This window comes from Channa argus, chromosome 12, assembly GCF_033026475.1.
Source record: "Channa argus isolate prfri chromosome 12, Channa argus male v1.0, whole genome shotgun sequence".
Taxonomy (NCBI): Eukaryota; Metazoa; Chordata; class Actinopteri; order Anabantiformes; family Channidae; genus Channa; species Channa argus.
In genome coordinates this window covers 18,885,578-18,905,407 of record NC_090208.1, presented here as the reverse complement: position 1 = coordinate 18,905,407, position 19,830 = coordinate 18,885,578, and the positions used below count along the sequence as shown (strand labels likewise).

At 39.0% G+C, this 19,830-nt stretch overlaps 1 protein-coding gene and 1 long non-coding RNA gene across 3 annotated transcripts in view; one reads left to right on the top strand and one right to left on the bottom strand.

Moving 5' to 3' along the window:
• The window catches only part of nhsl2 (NHS-like 2), a 119,343-nt gene that overhangs the window by 69,556 nt on the left and 29,957 nt on the right, over window positions 1-19,830 (bottom strand). The window lies entirely within an intron of this gene.
• LOC137137258 (uncharacterized) lies at window positions 3,121-15,300 on the top strand. The gene is made up of 3 exons (XR_010915692.1): window positions 3,121-4,366; window positions 5,200-5,332; window positions 10,988-15,300. It is a non-coding gene; the product is annotated as an uncharacterized lncRNA (long non-coding RNA).

Sequence of the window (19,830 nt, the reverse complement as noted above, 5' to 3'; positions counted from 1 at the left end):
TCTTTCTCATGTAGTGGTGGGTTTATCCATCCAGTGATCCTAATATCCTAACCCTCACCCAAAACTCTAACCCAAGCATAATTCATCATCTTAATTTTGGCAATCGGTTGTTGAGATGGCCGTCCCTGCTGCCACACAGTCCAGTTGAACACATTTTATTGTACCGATTATTAATTAAGGAGCCATTTCATTTTTGTAAATTCTGTGTATTTGATAAGTTGTCAGTACATTGGTTTCTATTTGTAGCGCCCACATTTAGTTAACTTATGTATAGTCACACTTTTATTAATTTTTCTGGAGTTAATCATAATTAAGTCCCTAGTGCAGTTGGAGCTGCTGTGGGTTTTGGCTGCTGGAGGGACATCTTGTTCAGCTGAGCAAAAGGATGAACCCCAGGAAGCAGAACATCGAAATAGAGGAAGTTAGCAATTGGACCATACCAACAGTCTGCTACCTTAAGGGGGGGATTGTATATTTGGTTTTAGGATTTGGGGTTATTTAGCCATGTTATGTTAGTTATTTAATATAGTTGTTTTGGATAAATATTGATTTACTGTATGGTCTGTACTTTAATGGTCTGACTAACCATTAGATGTGTTCCCCTTTGTGTTTGGAGATTATTTTGTTAAATTCAGTTGAGATCAATTTGGTTTTGTTGACCCCTTTTATGGGCTCAATATTCGGTTACTTGTTTTCATATTTTGGGGTAAATGAAACCTTTTTTGTTACAAATCACTTGTCTTGTTTATATTTTAATTCAACAAGTGAAGTCACAGTGACAAAGCCCTAAAGAAATGCAGCATGCTCGTAGAGTATGAAGAGAGCTTAGTGTCGATACAGGGGAGAAAGGAACTTTCAAAATAAATGCACCATCAATTTGAATATTTCTCCAAAATCCCAATTTTTCGGACTACTCATGCTTTTGCAGTACACCCCAATTTTCAGCCCCATTTTCTGCTACACTATTAGCCTAATTATTTGGATGGTGCACAAGTCTTAAGTTAGAAAGTGCATCATTGTGTTTCCATGCAGTTGGAGGACCCCCAAAAGGCCGCAAGGTCCAAATTTAAAGTAAGCAAGGATCAGAATATCCTGACAAGGTTACCAGCTGGATATGTTATTGAATGCTACACATTTCCCACACTTCCCCGAGGATTAAGAACTATCTTTTTAGTAGTGGATTCCTGCCTGTACAAATCCAGGGTGATCGATCTTGGCGACTATTTTTAAAACTCTTAATGAAGTTCTCCACTGGTTTCCCAAAACACACACACACACACACACACACACACACACACACTTTGATTCATTTGTCAGGAACCAATAGTAAAGAGCACTGCAGGCCATTCTTGTCCTCTCTCCTCCATCCTCCCGTCTTCTCCTTTCATATCCCAAAAAACTCTTTATAACTTTTTCTGTCCATCATATTCTACTGACTGTATTACTCTTATTGACATGTAAATATTCCCTCCTATTGTACCTCATCTCTTCCTATAAATGCAATGATATTGGCTGTAAAACAATAACTAAAGGATTTCCAGCCAGGACTTTGTCTATGACTGTGACTGTAATACATTAGTTGCTTATTGATTTCCCAGTGAAGGCCCATTAGAAGATAAATTAAATGTTAGAAATGTAGTCAGCATTGGAACATTCCCAGAGGCATATTTTCTACCTTTACCTTTAGAAAGACATTAATCCTTTTGCAGTGATGCTATTGTTTAACTGTCCTTCAGTTTTATTTTATTTTATGTGCACTTATGTAAACATATATATTTTAAGTGCAAAACTTTGTATCCTCTTATTCTGAAATGGTAAAAAAAAGTACAGTAATTTTTTAAATCATCATATTATTTAATCAGCTCGTACAAATGTTTCTTCATATTTATAAACAACAACAATAATGGAAAGTTGTGTCAGTGCAAAAGTTTGCATCTCCCTTTATAAAATGTTCTCACATTTTTTGTCTGTCCTCTCCTTGCCTTTTATATCCTCCTCCAACCTCTTTGGGTGCCCTCTGAGCAACGTTTGTGTCCTTTCAGGTGTTCCAAGTCTACTGGATTACTGGGTTGCTGGCAATGTACAGAGTTCTTTAAAACCATTCCCAGGCTTTTAGTGATATTTAAGTCTTTAGACTTTAGAAGGCCATGGTAAATCATTCCCCTTATCCTTTTTAAATCAGTCCTGAGTTGACTTTACTTTGTGCTTTGGACCGTTGTCATGTCAAGGGATCCACTGCCTATTTATTATTAGCTTTTTGACTGATAGAAGGAGATTATGCTTTAAAATCTTCTGATATTGGGCTCCTTCCACTTCATGCATTTCTCCCGATGCAAACACCCTCAAAACATCCGGGAGCCTCCACTACATTTGACTATGGGACTGGTGTTCCTCTCTTCATTGGCAGAGGTTTTTCTTTCCAACACATACCTATGAAAACTATGACCAAACACAGTAATTCAACTTCAGTCTCATTAGACACCATCATGTTCGAAAACTCATTTGGTTTATTCCCATTCTCCTTAAAAGTAAGCAATGGTTCTTGCCTGTTTTTCTCCCAAACAATCCAGACTATGCTTAACTGTGACTGTGGATGTAAAATTGTAGTCCAGATTTCTCTAAGGACTTTGTCAGGTCCCCTGCTGTTCGTTTTGGGTACTTATGCATATTTCAATCATGTTGCCTAGCACTTGTTTCAGTTATTTTCCTTGGTCTTCCACTTATTCTATCTTCACAGTGGGTACTGGTATAATGGTATAGCTTTAAGGTATTTTTATAACACTCCCTAGTATTATGAAGCAATTTTTCTGATTTCATTGTTTTCAGTGCTCTCAACAAACTACTTAAAGTGCAACTTGCTCTCTATAGCTTTAGAATAGTGTGTAAATGTAGGTTAATACTTCCCTCTAACTTCCCTATATCAAAATATTTCTCTGAATCTAGCTGGAAAACTAATGACATCACCTTGAGGAGTTTTTCATCATTAGGAATTCAGATGATGTCATCTGGAAGAACTCTGAAAAAGCAGGTTGACCATGATTACAAACTTTATAGTTTCAGCAACAATGTAACATTATCTGGACTGAAGGTTCCTCCAAATTCCATCATCTGGAGGCATTTTTCAGCTAAAAGCAGAAAGATATTTTGATATAGGGAAGTAAGTGGGAAGTTTAATGGCATTTATGTACATATATTGGAACCATAAGAAGAAAGTGTAAAATCAATAAGGAAATGCTTTAACACTGCCCCACTTGCAAGTTTAAAGCATCAGCATTATTTTTTAAGCATTATGTGTTGAAATACATTTTTAAAGATTAAAGACCTGATGTGATTGTAATTTCAGGTTTATCGGAGGGGATATAAACTTTTACACTGATATAATTATTCTTTCAAACGCTTTTGTTCTTTCTGACGATGGAGGAACATGTTTACTAGTTAAATGTGCATTAAATATCATGTTGATGAATAAAATTTTTAGAAACGTTTAAGAGTAAAACTTTGCTTTACTCTTTCTGCCATTTCAACAAAAAGGAATATGTTTCACTCCACTGTAAATACAACAGGAATTCATACACACAAGACAGTGTCTGTCTCTGTGTCCTCATTTTGATCTGTTACACTGAGAGCCAACCTCCCGCCACCATAAATCTGCTGCATCCTAGCTCCTCCAGCCTTGCTCTGCTCTGACACCTCTTCACCCTCTTTCCCTCTGCTGCATCTCACAAAGGAGACCAGGGCTGCTGAAGAGCTGTGCTCTGAAAATAACCCATCTAGAAGGAGAAATCACACCCACACAACCATATTTTTTGATATAATATGTTTTCCAAATTAGCAGCAAATCTGTATAAATTATTTTTATTTAGACATGAGATTATCTTCTTGCTCTACAAATGAATGATGTTTATCAGGTTCATTCAAATTTACTTTAGGTGGGTGAATACAATGAGGCTGAAAGGGCTGCATGTACTGCTTATGTGTAAAATATTTCAAATTTTGTTTGTTAACTCACCTAAAGGGAACCTGCATGACACTGAAGAGCATTTCATTTACGTCTGTAGGATTGTGAGCATGTATAATATAATGTCATTAACAAATCCAGACTACTGTTTGCATTGTCTGATTGCGATCACATCTTACATTTGCTTCTGTGCAAATGCACTGACGCGATAAAATATGAGGAAATAAAATAAAAAGCACAGTCACTTCCAGGGAAACCAGGGTGGACTCTGCTCCACGGTTTTATTAGGATGTTACTTGTGCACCAAAGGCTATCAGAGCAGTTAAACAGACTTCACAGCTCATTTCCTTTCCCCAAAGATGCATTTTTTTTTATTCCTTACTTCACGAGGATCGTTAGGGTTTTAGGGTAAGTTGACCGAGTCTTGTCGATATCCGACTGACTGACCCGGAGTGTCACGGGATGACTTTTTGTTTAAAATATTACTTAAATATTTATCTAAATATAAATATTATTTAAAAGATTGTCTATGTTCTACAGCCAAATTTCATAGCAACCCATCCATAGATGTTGAGACACAAAAACCTCTCTGGGGACTTCAGATTTCATAACAACTAATCTATAAGTTGTTGAGAAATTGTGGATAAACAAGTTTGGATAAAAGTGGCTACGATGACACTCAACATAACTGATGACAAGAGCAACATAGAAAATAGAAAAAGAAAAGCTTTACTCGAGGACACCTCAGCAGGTGGATGGCTGCTGTCGCAATCAGAATCAGTTTTTTATTTCTCCTCTGCTATTGGCATATGAGAACCATATGTGCAGAGAGAAATCGGATGGGATTCCCTTTTACAAATACCCTTTAACCATCTCTAATGTAGGTTCGTCCCTGGGCCTCACTCAAAGATCGCATTTACCTTTTGCCTATATTCGATCCCGCCACTTACGTAATGGTGTCGAGGCCCCGAGGGGGGAACAGAACGCTGTCAAGAGAGCGAGCTGTTCCCTTTTTTTTTTTTGCTGATTTGCCGTTTCACCAGCACTTTTTCAGAACATCTCGTTAAGTCGACAGCATCGATTTCACACAAATGGCTACGTCTTGTCAGCCATCACTGTGAATAACGGGGAGGTTTGCTCTCCGTCTCCCTGTTTTAGATCCTGTCTTATGCTGACAAGTCGTTTTATCACACACTCTGTTCTTTCTTTGAACTACTTTGTCTTCTTTTTTATTATTGCAGCCTCTCACTGTCTACTCGTTGGTTCTCCATCTCCTTCTCTTGGTCTGTGTCTGTCCCAGAAAGGCCAGACAACGTGAGAAAACTTCACATTCCCACTCTTTCCCATGTCACCTTAAAAGTTCATGTGCGAACGGTAAGAAATCAGCCTTTCTCTTCCTCATTCGCTGTTCAAATCTCATCCTAGTACCAATAATATTTATAGTCCTCTTATCTGCATTTATAGTCATGGCCCAACCTTCAACACACATGCCAAGCCAAAGCTTGTCATAATACACGTGTTGTTGCTTTGAGAGACGCAAGGGAAACAAAAGATCTCCCTCTTTTTCTTTCTCAATAGCAATAACATTCAAGCTTTGTTTACCTCTGTTACGGTTTGTTCAAGAGGTATTTCCCTTTTAAAGAGCCACCACTTCAGTAGAAAAATGATGCCAAAATGATTAACCTGTTTGGCCAGTTCAAACTAAGAGAGAGTGGCTCGACTTTATTATTCCAGCTGCACAGATGTAGAAACAAAACTTGTTTAACTTGCCTTATCTTTCCAAGGAGCTGGCAAACAACTTGGGTTAAAGGTAGAAGTACACTAAACATGGTTTTATGTGCTTCATCCACCCTTATGCACCTAAATCTTATTGATCCAGAGGAAATCTTTTTTTTTTTTTGTTCAGCTGCTACTAGGCAACGTCACAGATGTGTTGAGGTTATTCAGGGTAAAAGAAAAACTCTTTTAAAAGCATAGCCCACACTAAGCCTGGACAGAATAAGAAACCTTTGATTTTTATTATTTTATGCTGCACACATCTGAGCATTAAAGCAAAAGAAAGCATCGCACTCTGGCATAAAGAGGTACGTTTCTGAATCTTGACAACTTCATCCTCTCCGATAGCATCCAACAAGACAGTTGGGAATACATTCCTTTTTTTTTTTTTCTACTTCTTCTTAGTGGCTATGAGGACACAGAAGTGGTTCAGCCAAAGTTAGTTAATCCAGATTTGGATTTGAGTTTTGACCTTAATTTTAAGGTCTTTAAAGGTCTGGCAATTAGTCCTTCCAATGTGAATGGGATTTAAGTCCAGGTTATATCAAAAAGCAGCACAGTGACATTCTTCTGTGATACAGCTGGTACTAGCAGGGTCAGATGGTAAACTATGTAGCAGCAACAACAGTAATGAGCTTAGCAAGCTTCATCTGATTCTGGACTCTCCTGCTTTGTGTTCCCTCAAAGGTCCACACAGTTTGCCAGCTGCATGTATTTACTGTCCCTACAAGCACAAATATAAGCAACATTTCAAATTTTAAAGCTGAGGAGACCATGTGCTACTGTATACACCAAAAAGGGTATTTTTAGAAATGAATAAAACTAACTATTTTTAGTATTTTTTTCAAACAGTGCAATGCGATAAAAAAATCAGCTCCTAAATGGACATTCAGCATCGATTGTTCAGTCAGCTGCTGCTTATAAAGTTAAAAAACGAAATCTAAAACTCGGCATTTATATTGCATTTATCTGCACTGGTAAACAAATGTAACACTAAAAGAATCTCTCTTGGTGTAATACCCACTTTACACTTACTTTGAATGGACAACATGAAAGCAGGACATTACACTTAGCTATTTACAGGTTATAAATATTAATACTTAATAAAGTATTAAATCAAGTTACGCAGTACTTCAAATATGTCTCCAATATTCAGGTAATTGACACATGTTTTTGACATGAACACCATCTGACCCAGTTAGAATGAAACTTTTATGCAGTAAAAACAAGATAACACATAAATCATAAATCATAAAGCTATAAAAGCTGTTTTATCTCGACACAGCGAAATCTCAATCCGCAAACAAGCCTCAAAGTGAGCCATGTTGCAAGCACAAACACACAAACACACACACGTGCAAAGACAAAGATTGTTACAGTACCTGACAGTGGGTCAAACAGCAGGTTTACACTATGAGTTTGTTTTGTGATGACTGCAACAAGTACAAGTACAACTACAGTACGAGTCCTTCTGGGTCCAAGTGAGTGTGAACCAAAATGAGAGAGAATGAGGGAGGGAGGGAGGAGGGAGGGGAGGGGTGGAGAGAGTTCCAGTGGGAGGGTTTGAGGGCATAGACAAAAACTGAGAGAAGGAGGCAAATTAAGTCAACAAACACTCCATAAAGGATAAAAGACAAAGTAGAAATATAAGACAGAAAATTGGAGGTAAAGGGGAGAGGAGCCACAAATGGATGCCCAAATATTGACACACAGCTACACACAAACACACACACACACACACACATTCATACCACTCCAACTGAGCAGACATTTGGCCACAGTGGATTATGGGTAATTAACTGCTTTTTAATGATTCCCGCTGAGCAAGGATGCTAACAGGACGAACACCAATTACACAAAAACGTGTCTGGATGTGTGGGTTTGTGTTTGTGTGGCAGTGTGTATCTCCATGCCCCTAAACAGAAAACCAAGGGAATAACTGAGCACACACACACGCACACACACAGATAAAAATGTCTATAGAGATTTGTTCATTTGCCAACCACCATATCCTTAAACCCATCCTCAGACTTTAATCCTGCCTTTGCATGTGTGACTTTCATTCTTCATCCTGCAGGTGTAAATCTACCTATTTACAACTAAACTACACACATGCAAATGTTTTACTAATGAAACAAATGTCATCACCAGTCGAGTGATATGTCAGAGTGTGTGCTTGTGCAAAACTTAATCCACAAGATTCTCACTCTTGTGGATTTGTCCATTGACCCAAGGCCAAATACTGAAGCTACTATTGATCATAGCTCAACAACACAAGGATTGGGGTTATAATAGAGGGATAAACCAAGGGGAGAGGACACACCTGAAGGGTATTTACAACGTGTGCAACAAGGAAAAGCAAATTGAACTAGGGTTGGGGTCTATGAAATGTCTAATAACTCAGAGCCTGGATGCAACTTATTTCTTTAAAGCTGTCTGGTGCTAATATTAAGAGTTTTTCTTATACAATTAAATAAAGACTCAATTATCATCACAAATCACTAGTATACAACATAAATCTGTCAAATCAAATAGGTGAATGCAGCATCCTTAAAAATGCAGATTGTTTCCAAACATAGGCCTAAAAAAATCACCAGACACACGACACATCTTTAGATGCAAGATTTACTCTGCACGAAAGGGAGACAAATGTCGAAAAAGAAAAACAATCCTCAAGTAAAGCAAGTCTCTAAAAAAAAACACAAGGGTAGAATTTCATTCTCCTAGGAGCTGTATCCTCATGGGATCTTTGTCTTCACCAGTTTTTTATCTAAAAGTACGACAGAGCTGTAAGCTGTGGAAACCTTCAACAATTTCCTGATGTAGAAAACATTATCTGACATCTCCTGGGGAAATGAGTCCTGCTTATATGGGTCTCAAAAGACAGAAAACAAAAAACGATTTATATCTTGGTTAACTTCACTAACTACCAGTGGACTGTTGGGACCCTACTACTGTTATTTCACTGGTTTAATCGTGTAATTGTTATGCAGTTTATACACTTTGCTTTTTGGCCTTTTTGTTATCCTGCTAAATTTCCATTAGTTTTCAGTGTCTCTCTGCACATTTTAAAGACAAATGTATGAGTCACATGCTGTCGAAGCGACTGTGCTCACTGTGGTCAGTCATTATCCAACAGCCCTAAATTCTCTACAACATATTGGTCCAAAATCTCTCTTTTTATCTGGTTATTGTGACAGGGATTTGGCTACTGTCACCTGAAGTCTTAAGCTTGTATTAATCCCTGCATTTAAGCAAGTTTGTCTTAATACACATGGGTGCGTGTGTGTGTGTGTACTGTAGGTAGCTCTTAATCTGCTAATACACCCCCCACTGAGCAAGATTACTTTTAGGTGATTGATAAGAAAATGTGGGAGGCATTAAAATGTATTAGTGTTCCTCTGCTTGCCACCAGACAAATCCTCTCTGCACAAAACAACATTCTAGCATGTTTCATTACATAAAATACCACAGAAAGACCTAATGTAATACATGCATTATAGAGGTTTTGGGGTAAAACCTTTTAAATTACAGTTTCTGGATTTTAAAGCTTAAACTAGACCTAAAGGTTTAAGTTTTCTAATCTGTAATAATGGCCAGAAAACCTTTCACCAGTGTCAGGTTGTTGATGAGCGTCTGTCTGTCCTGCACTGTTGCCACTCATCAGACCCCTGTCAGCAACAATCCCATTGGTGGGAGAGACCACCCTGGCTGTTCAGCTTAGCGAACAGACCATAGCGGTAAACTGTGCCCTTTGTAACTATTATAGTTAATAGTTGTAAAAAAAATTGCATGTATGTAATTTTTTTAGGATGTTTATATTTACAGGCTGAATTGGTTGAATTAATTGTAACTGATCGCAGCATCACAAAATACTGGAGGGACTGATTTGAAGTGGATAAACAAAATGTGGTGAGCAAGAGTGGTGTTGGTTAATGGTGCTTGGTTAATGGTTTGTATATACGTAGCTGTAGGTTTTCTGCCTTCTCTTGCAAGTGCAATGCATATTTGGTGGCTGGTGGCTGCAGCCTGTTTTTTGGTTTCAAAGAACAATTTTAGATTTGAAAATGTAAGGAATCCTAAAACTACAGTATGCCAAAATATGAAGCCACTCTCAGCACAAGAACTACAAAACATCCATTTTAAGAAATTCTCACGGGTGACAATATGTTTGAGTGAACTTTCCCACGTCCAATAAAAAGCATCAGACAGCTGCTTTAGTAGAATCTATCATTTTGAAATGTTTCTTATGACCACATTGTGGGTTGATGACTGGACATGTAAGGAATGAACAGCTGTACACTGATAACAGTGTGTTTCTGTGTGTGTGTGTGTGTGTGTGTGTGTGTGTGTGTGTGTGTGTGTGTGTGTGTGTGTGTGTGTGTTCTCAAGCTTTTCTATTTGTTCAGCTTCCCACGGCTAAATGCCAAAGACAGTTTAAACCCAAACACAGAGGAAACAACTATAAAAAAATCACTGAACTAGAAAATCAGTGTAAATCCATTTTTGACAGAAACTAAAAATTATGTTATATTAGTTTGGTGCTGGTAAACAAAACTGAGGACGGAAAGAATGGGACATCACCCACTGTAATAAAGTGGATGACAGTGTTGACCAGTGCTACTACTGACATGGAAATAATGTAGATCTTGAGAATAAATCCAAATGTGTAAGGTTCAGCTTAACCCATCAATTCTCACTTCTAGTAACTTTTCCAAAAACCGACAAAAGAGTTATATAAGTAAAACTAAGTGATCTTAGAGAGAGTCTGGGTCTTTTTTTACACTGAAATTCAGTGGATCAGAGCAAAACTCTTCAATTATTACCGGAAGTAAAAAATTCAGCTGTGGTCTGAGAGAGTGGGGTTACATAAGGAAAAGTCTGGCACAGAACCCCAGTCTAGTTATATAACTCTGGTTTGGGACAGATAATGTGGCCATGATGATGATGTGTGTGTGTGGAGGGGGGATCACGGGGGAAAGGTTTCTGCGGAGTGAGGAGGACCGCATGGAGCAGAGAAAATGTTGGATATCATTCCATCTCCCTCTTTCCTGCCCCTTGTTTTCTGTGTCAGCTGGCATGTTAGTGTCCATATCCACAGCCAGAAACCAGAAAACAGATAATACAACAGAAGGAAAACAGCAGGCCATAAGAAGGAAATAGTAGGGGAGTTTGGGAATTAAAAAAAGTACAATGAAGCACACAACTAAAACTTTAAAATATCACTCTTTTTTTTAATTGTTCAATTCACAGTGCTCCCTTGTCTGCCTAAAGCTGTAACACCCTGGAGGCGACTCTGATGCAACAGCAGTGCACTGCATTTCAGCACAGTACGACACCTGATGAGTGTTGTCTTCCTGCACAGCTTGGAGGACCGAAGAGTAAATGTGGTTTTGAGTACATATCTTAAAGTGTTTAGTCTGTCAGTGGGTTCAGTTCAGTACACGAGGAACAATGAGGTTGCTGCTCACGCTATGAAGTGGAACTGAAGAAAAGAAAGGTCTGCGGAATCCTACTGCTTCTTTATGTGTCCCAAAGACAAGAAAGACTGAGGAAAAAGATTCCTACAACATAGTGGACACTACCATTGGCATTAAACTAGCAAATAGAGCATGACACTATACCAAGCTGATCCTTGGCACCAATGGAGAGCTGTGCTTGGTTGGGTATTAATGTGTAGTCTGCATTATCTGTCGGCCAGATCACAGCATTGACTTTAAAGCCGCCTAATCTGACGTAGTGATGATCAGACAAAAATATCACGTAGTCTGGACCTGGCATTAAAGTTACAGGACCTAGGTAACCTGCAGTTAAGGTTGTAAAAACCCACGGAGAGATAAGGTGTAACTGAAAATAAAAATGTGCCTCTGAAATGTACTTTGATTCTTAAAATCTCACCTTGTTTGTGCAAATGCAACAAGATACAGCACATTTCCTACACAGATTGAGGTCAGTTGGACCAAAGAGGCAATGATACAGATTATAATACAGGCAGTTATGTAGCAGCAGATCTCTGCTCGGTGTAGCTGTCTTCCTGTTCATATGACATGTTGTTTCCAATACGCTCATACGCTGTGAGCCAGATGCATGACTGAGGATTTCTATCTGCACCTGTAAAAACAAATACTCACTTCAGCAGCTGGTATCAAATCATTTGTGTGTTTTATTTGGCTCATATCAGCTTTTGTCATCTAATCTGGGGCGACACAGGTTAAACCAACAGGCTGAAGAAATTGTTGCCACAGGCTGTTTCACATTATGCAGGGAAACAAAACACTTACTGTATTTTAAGAAGTGTGCAGCCAGCTAATAATACAATATTGTGGAAACTGGGTTTGTATATACAGTCCCCTTCAGAAGTTTTGGAACAGAAATATTGTTTTCGTTGTGCATTAAGGACACGAATAGCTAAATATTAACAACCTCATATGAACAGGAACGAACATTTGCCACTCAAACTTCCAATATCCCTTAATATCTGGCTGTTTTAAGAAAGCCTTGGTTACCGGCTAACATTTTATTCTATTTATTTATTCTTCGTTACAGCAATGTCCTCTGCTGCCGACTTGAAATCAGAAGTGTCCCGCAGGTATAATTATGCTTGATGTAGATCTAAAATAAGCCACAATAACAAAGCTTATAACATAACCAGCTACAATCCAACTATAACCATTGATACTCACAATGATGTGCAACGTATTATTAAATCAGAGGCAGATCTGGCAAATCTGGACAATTTTTCTTGTCCTGGCTCTCAGTTTATACTCCAGTTTAAAACGTGAGCTGTTTTTCATTGTGTGTCGACTATTTTACGATCCACTGGATTAAAGCAAAAAAAGATAGTGTCCAGCGAGATAAGACTCCTTAAAGTTAGTGGTCTGTGCAGTTTACAACCCGCTGGTCACAAAAACGTTAACACAACAAACCAATCTGACTGAGACGTCTAAGACTTATAGACATAATAAAAACCTTCTAGGTTGCAGTTTTAAAAGTAAAACTTCTAAAGAGGCATCACTTTTAATCTTGACACAAACATTACGTAGGAGGCAGGAAAACGAAACGCTGTAGGGCTGAATGCTGCTGTTGCTGATTCAGTCATCACTCCATTATATCTCAATTCAGCATTAGTACCGGAAATGACCGGCGAGTTCTTAATTTACCGGTTTTCTATCAATTTTACCAGGCAAAAAACATTAAGTCCTGGCTTGAACTGCATTCAATTATTTCCAACATACTGGTCAGGACTAAAGCTAATTCAGATCCTAGACACAGATCTTAACCTTGAGTCAACCTTTTAATAAGGTGAACAAGGGCGAGAAATCTTCTCTTCAGAGGGTTTAATTCTATTTCTTATTGTTCAGTGATTTGATCCTTTTATAGAAATACAAGCACACACACAAACACACACGTACAGTCTACAGACACATACGCATGGGCCCACAAAACACACTCCTCCTCCTCCTCCTCCTCCTCCTCCTGCTCCACATTGTGTGCTAAGGGAGGATTAGGCCAACCCAGTGTTTTGGTGTTTAGTTCTGCTCTATTATGCTCTTTAATTTCATTTGCCTCCTGCAGTGTTACTCTGTAGTCCCTTAATCAAATAATAATCAGTGTTTTTGGTTGGTGGTTAAGCATTTAGCTCGCCTCAAGGCCAAGGAGCAATACAAACACATTGAGAAAGCCCTAAAATTCATTCCAAGATGTGCCGAGGCCAAATCTGTGTCAGCGTCTGTACCGGATCGCTTTTGTTTATTTTAGGGATTTTGTTACAAAATGAGCTGTGCAACATCATAATTTAAATGTATCTAAACGCATTATACATTTGAAACAATGTTACTGCAATTAAAACACATCAACTGAACCCTCTATAAAACAAATTTCAGGGAGTGATTTTTTTTTTTTTTATTGTCAAAGTATCAACTGGAACTGAATGCATTACATGATTTTCCTTAAGCATTGATGGTATGAGCCAATGATTTCATGGTTGAAGTATTTGAAACATTGGAATACAAGGCCTTTCACAGGGACAGAAAACTAATTCTGCAAGGAAACCTGCAAGGACATTACTGCAGTTTTCTGTTTGCAATATTTTGTTACCAAACCTAATGTTTTTAACAGAAAAGCATCAGCAGTACTTATTTTAGAAGTGTAAAACGTAGCTTTGATGATGATGATGATGATGATGATGATGGTTGGTTAAAACTCTATGGGGGGGGGGGGTGTCTTCAATGTGTGAACTTCTCACGACGAAACTTCATTCATCTATATTTGAAATAACCTACTGCAGCTGGTCCATAGACACAGATGACAAGTGCTGAAAACCACTCAGAGCTGATTGGTCAGGTATAGTGGACCAACATAACTGTAAAATTAGACCAGACAATGGGAGAACATCAGTAGCATGGTCCTTAAATAAATGTCATGACATTTTTCCCTCTACCTGCAAAACGTTGAACTGCCACCAGCAATTATTTCTTAATCAAATCTAGACCCGAGGCCTGACGCGTACTCAGGGGTGTGGGGAGTCACATGACTGGAAAAGGTGGGAAAGCAAGGGTGAAATTTTACACAGCAGGGGCCAAGAATCATGACCTTTACTGTATATGCTCAAATGATCAATGTCTTTATCGTTGTTTGGCTTTAGAAGCTCTGAGACTTAGTGGCACACAGGTGCAACTGCTGCAATTATAACCAGCTAACCCTTAATACAAACACTGTGTGAGTGATGTCATGAGTCCTGTTTAAATGAGGATATGACAAATACCATTCTCTATGTTCTCATTATTTTCTAGATCTTTAAGTACCACATTTTCCTGTTTTTCTCTATAACATCATGCAATAGATTTAATCAATCACACTGGCATGAAACTTAAAACTGTTCATTGCCCGAAACAAAAATAAAATACAGTAACTTATCGTGACCTGTGAGAAACACAGACGCTCAAGAGCTAAAAAATCAAATATTTCCTCCTAATGTTGTACATACTGTATAAACAGTACCTAAGGCCTTTGTTGCCTCGAGGTTGAGCTTGTATAATAATTTGCATGAAACACCCTGACAGTTAAGACCCAGTCTCTGGTTGCTTGGGCAGGCTGAACCTACTCTGATCTGCTGTCCGCTCTGCCAGAGCTGTTCAGCTCTCACACATTCCTCCAGACCAGAGAAAATCAGTTAATCCCCCAGGAGCTGGAAACCTAATACTGCTGGACACACTGTGGTCAGACACAAGCGACAAAGAAGTTCTCAACTGAACCCCTGAACTAAAGCAGACAAGGACTTTCAAAACACCACAATGACAAATATGTTATTGTGCAGCATTGGTGAAATGTTCCTGGTCCAGCACCTTGGTAGATGGACAGGCATATAGCTGCACGTAGGATTATTATTTCTTGACATTTACTGTACGTTCTGTTTGTTATGCCACCATCCGATGTCTACATCTCTTTGCAAATGAAATGAATAAATGTTTTGAATTAACACATTCTCTAAGCTGTTTTTTTCATATAGCTGATGTCTCACACACAGCTTCTTGAGAGGTTATGAACACTTTTGAAACTTTGACTAAATAAAGAAAGCGCTGCAAGAAAGCTGTAGGATAATTAGTGATTGTCAAACGTACGATGGAGCGTGGGGGTGGTATCACAGACACAAATGCGGCTACAAGTCTGAGAGTAATTTTCTGTCTCAATGGAGGTTTCCATTGAGTGTAGTCAGGGATGAAGCTTAATCCATGGCTGTGAAATTGGCCCCTAATCTCTTTGGGAGGTGCTGAGATGCACCAATGGGACACAAATCTACACTTAGAGAACAAAATAGCTTCAAGACCCTGAAAAATGAAAGAATGGGGCGTCCTGGAGAACCACCAGGCAGTGACATTATAATTATGAGCTCAACATGTGACTTTTACCACAAGTTATCCCGCCATAAAAAGTAACATCACAGGACTGGAAAACTGTGGGATCTAACAAAGCTGAATGTGACTTAATAACTGCTAAGGGCAAAGTGCTAGAAGAACAACACGACTTAATTTCATATTATTGATACTGGAGAAGCGATGCACATGTCATAGCGTTACCCAGTTGTTATAGCGACTTTTGTCTAACTTCTACCCAACCACCAAACTAACATTGCAATACGTATCTGTATTTGGAAAGAATGAATCATTGAGTGATTTGAGTCATTTTGTAAGTCCACCTTTCTCTCTCATTCTGTGTTTCTCCTCCTTCTATGTCTGCTCCTCCCTTCATCCTTTCTCAGATCTCAAACACCACTATTTTAAAAATCCAATATCAGTGTATCAAGCAGTGTTCAAGCGTAGCACGATGGGGGTGGGGGGGTGGGGGGGAATTAATAGCGGTTCTGTGTTAAACAGAATACAGCTGTCCTAAAGTGGGGATGTTATGTTAGAAGATGAGCACTCTGGGAATTTGCAGAGGAGGCAAGCTTACATTGACGATTAGTCATGGAAAATAAAAACGGTGTGAGTTTTCCTTTTAACAAACACCTGTAATGACTATTGCACATGTGCACATGCTGATGATGATGATGCTGAATCTGTATTTCATGTGGCACTGCAGCATGCCATAGTGTACATTATGTGACTTGCAGCTTACTCTCTGCAAAACTGCGACGAACGGCCAGTGATCCTTGTCACAATCGATTGGTGGGATTTTACAGTTTGAGCAGTTCCACAGTTCAGATTTATCACATGCCCTCAAAGCAAGAGTGAGTTTTTTTTAAATTGTCATTGCATTAACATCCCCATTTTACTTGTTAAAGCATTTAAATGTATTGGCTGATTGCTGTACAGACTGCTGTCATATACATACTCCACACCAGCAAATGTTACAAGTATTGCATAGCAGTAGGCTGACCACTATATGAACAGCACAGAAGGGGACCTTGACAATCATAACTTGAAGCCGTATGTCTGAAGCTGTAGGTCTTGTTTTGTTTCACGCACATGACAGCTTGTTAGTAGTTGGTTTGTCTCTGCAGCTCTCTCTCTGTGTGAAAAATGATTCTGATCAGATGGTTTTGCTCCAGCAGACAAATTTTGGAAAGCAGAAAGACCAAACACTTTCCTCAACTTTGAAACAACTTGCAGAGACACTGAGAGATTTGACACTGTTCTCCCTTGGGAATCCTGGTTTAGCTCCAAACTGCACTCTTTCACAAGTTCACTGTGAACGACACACAAGCACACACACACACACGTACAGACACACACTCCTCCACATAGGCAACGGTGTGCAACACAGACTGTGCAAGTCAGGCAATCAGTTATGCAACCATCAAGGATATAAGTGCAACCTGATATCTACAAAATGTTAAAGACAAAGTTGCTACCGCACTGGGAACAGGAAAGAAGTGCAGGAGTTGAGGTCACAACCAGTACAGTTAATATGCTGCAAGAGAAATCGAATCAGCAACCTTTCCATCTCAATGATGCTCTGTTTTCCATATTGTTGACTGATCTCAAATGAAAGCGTTTCAACATATAGACAAATCCAACAGCTGATTGATGTGTTGTATTTCAGCTGCCAAGGTCATTACTGCAGTGGCAGAGTGGTACTGAGAAGACATTTAAACTGATCATATGGGTGGTTGGACTGATCATATAATCATTTCAGATTTTCAGTCATCAATCATGATAACAGCTTCTGTAAAATAATGTCAGATTGCCTTATTCTCGTTGCTCCAGATTTGACAATGAAAATTCAACTCTGTAGAATCAAATAACTAGTATTAAAACTCATCTACATGTTGATGTTACCTTGGATGTCTCACTGTCCACTGCAGATAGTTTGGTCTCAGTAAAAGGCACGATTCGGATAAGTAACACTGACGGGTGCCACCGCTGATTCGGCAGCCAATAGCAACACGTGTTCTGCTGAGTTTCCTGCAAATATATTTTGGGAAAATACTGTACTTATACAACAGTGACTACTACAGTACTGTATTAGTAGTAGATGTATACTATTACATAAGTGAGGTACCTTCCAGTAATGAAATAAAATTGTTACATTAAGGCTGAGCACTTGCTCTAAGACAAAATCTCTTTATAGCTTTTTGGGAACTAACTTCATTAGGTAATTTGTTAACCCGGCCTGAGCCTGAGCCGACACAAACCGAGCCAGCACAAACTAAACCCAGTGTCTATCCAGACCTGAACCCAACTCAATCCGTAATTGACTTAAGTCTGACACAAATGCTGGCCTGCCCCAACCTAGATTGTATCTTTGCTAAACTTCTAGCTCAACCAAAACCTCATGCAATCCCCCCCCTAGATTGTCCTAGACAGTCCTGGATTGATGCCACTGTAACTCAAACCCTGCTAGCCGTGTCCTTGCCAGATGCGGTCCCGAACTGATTTATTCATAGCAGGGCAAAAGGATTGATTCTCTTTCATATCCACATAAAACTTCAACAAAAATCTGCATCCTCTTATTTTGAAATCGAACATTACATTGAAAGAGCTTATAAGGGCACGGCAGCCTAACCCTAAATCTAACGACACAACGTTCAGCAAATGTACAATTGTTTCATCATCAAAGGTACATTTGTATTAGCTCCATGTGCATTAAATATTATGTTTATAAAACTAAAGTATTTTGTTTTACAGTTTTGGACATTTCAATATAAGGGGATGCAAACCATTTTCCTCAGCTGTAATCCCAATCGTGACCTAGCTCCTCATTAAACACAGGACTGAACCAATGCCTTTGCAGCCTCCAGGTGGGGTCAGTGACTAAACAGAGATGGACAGGTAGGTAGATGGACAGCGACAGAGAAGCTTGTAATGATAAAACATACCTTCCCCACCCTTTCACATACCTGAGAGCAGCTCAACTCCACTGTCCTCCGCACAAATACAACCAAACAAACAACAACAAAAAAAAGCACCACAGGGAATGAGAGGGATGGTAAATGTGCTGCTTTGCCTTCAGATACCAAAAGTGAGGGAAGAGGAGGGAGAGGAGGACGTTTGTCTGGTGGGAGGGGAGTGATAGATTGACTGTGTGTATGTGTGTATCCCTCTTTTGCTTCTGCATGGCTAACTCAAGCCAGACTTTCTCTGCTCCCCGGAGGGACAGTGGGGTCTGAAGGAGGAGGGGGGTACTGTCCGGCTCTTTCTGTCTTTCTGTCTGTCCTCATTTTTCTCCCATGTCGCTCTGCCATCACTTCAACGGTCGTCACTCTATCCTACTCCCTGTTTGCTCCCCCTTTGTAAATCCTCACAGCAGTCTTGTCATTATTTTTTAAAATCTGTCATTTCGTCTGTCTCTATTTCTCTGTTTTTGTCTCTTATTTCCGAACTCGCTCTTTTTTTCTCAGATCAAAAAAGATCGTCTTATCAGCGTGAAAGTAAGGAACCTATAGATCAGACATTCTCGCATCAACATATCCCAGATCTTTTCCAATGAGACCTATACATTTACTAATTTATTCACACTGTATCTCTCTTCACAACTGAACTGTGACTTATGTTTATTAGCACTTAGGTGGTGAATTTCTTACAGTATTTAAAAAAACAGCTGTTATAATCACACATTTTCTTTAATTATCCTTTTGGCCATTTTGCTTCTCTTGGCAGCTTCTTTCTTCACTTCCCATCAGCTCTGTTATGTTGTCTCTGACTGTTCCATCTGTATTTCTCACATGTTCCCTCAGTCTCCCTCCCTTTGTTTTGCTCTCACTTTCACACAAATTGAAATGCAGTATGTTCAGATGCATTATCACCCTCAGCAGACAAACACATACAGCCACTAAGCTGCCGAGAATAATGGCATCCCATGTGCCTGTCTAGCTTAGAATTTTTCACTCATCTTTCTGGGTCCCTTCTCTCTTCTCATCTTCAACATGTCCCATTAGTCTTTTCCTAAAACTAAAATGGGAAACCTAATGACATTTTTCATTATCATTTCAGTAGTGGGAGGTCTCTGTATACATATAATGTAGATTTAATGCACATTTAACTATATTTACTTATTTTTAAGTTTTCGCTTAATTTATAAAATAAAATATATTTAAAAGTCAAACACTAAAATATTATTTTAAAAAATCAATGCATGTCAGTGTCATCCACTTCATG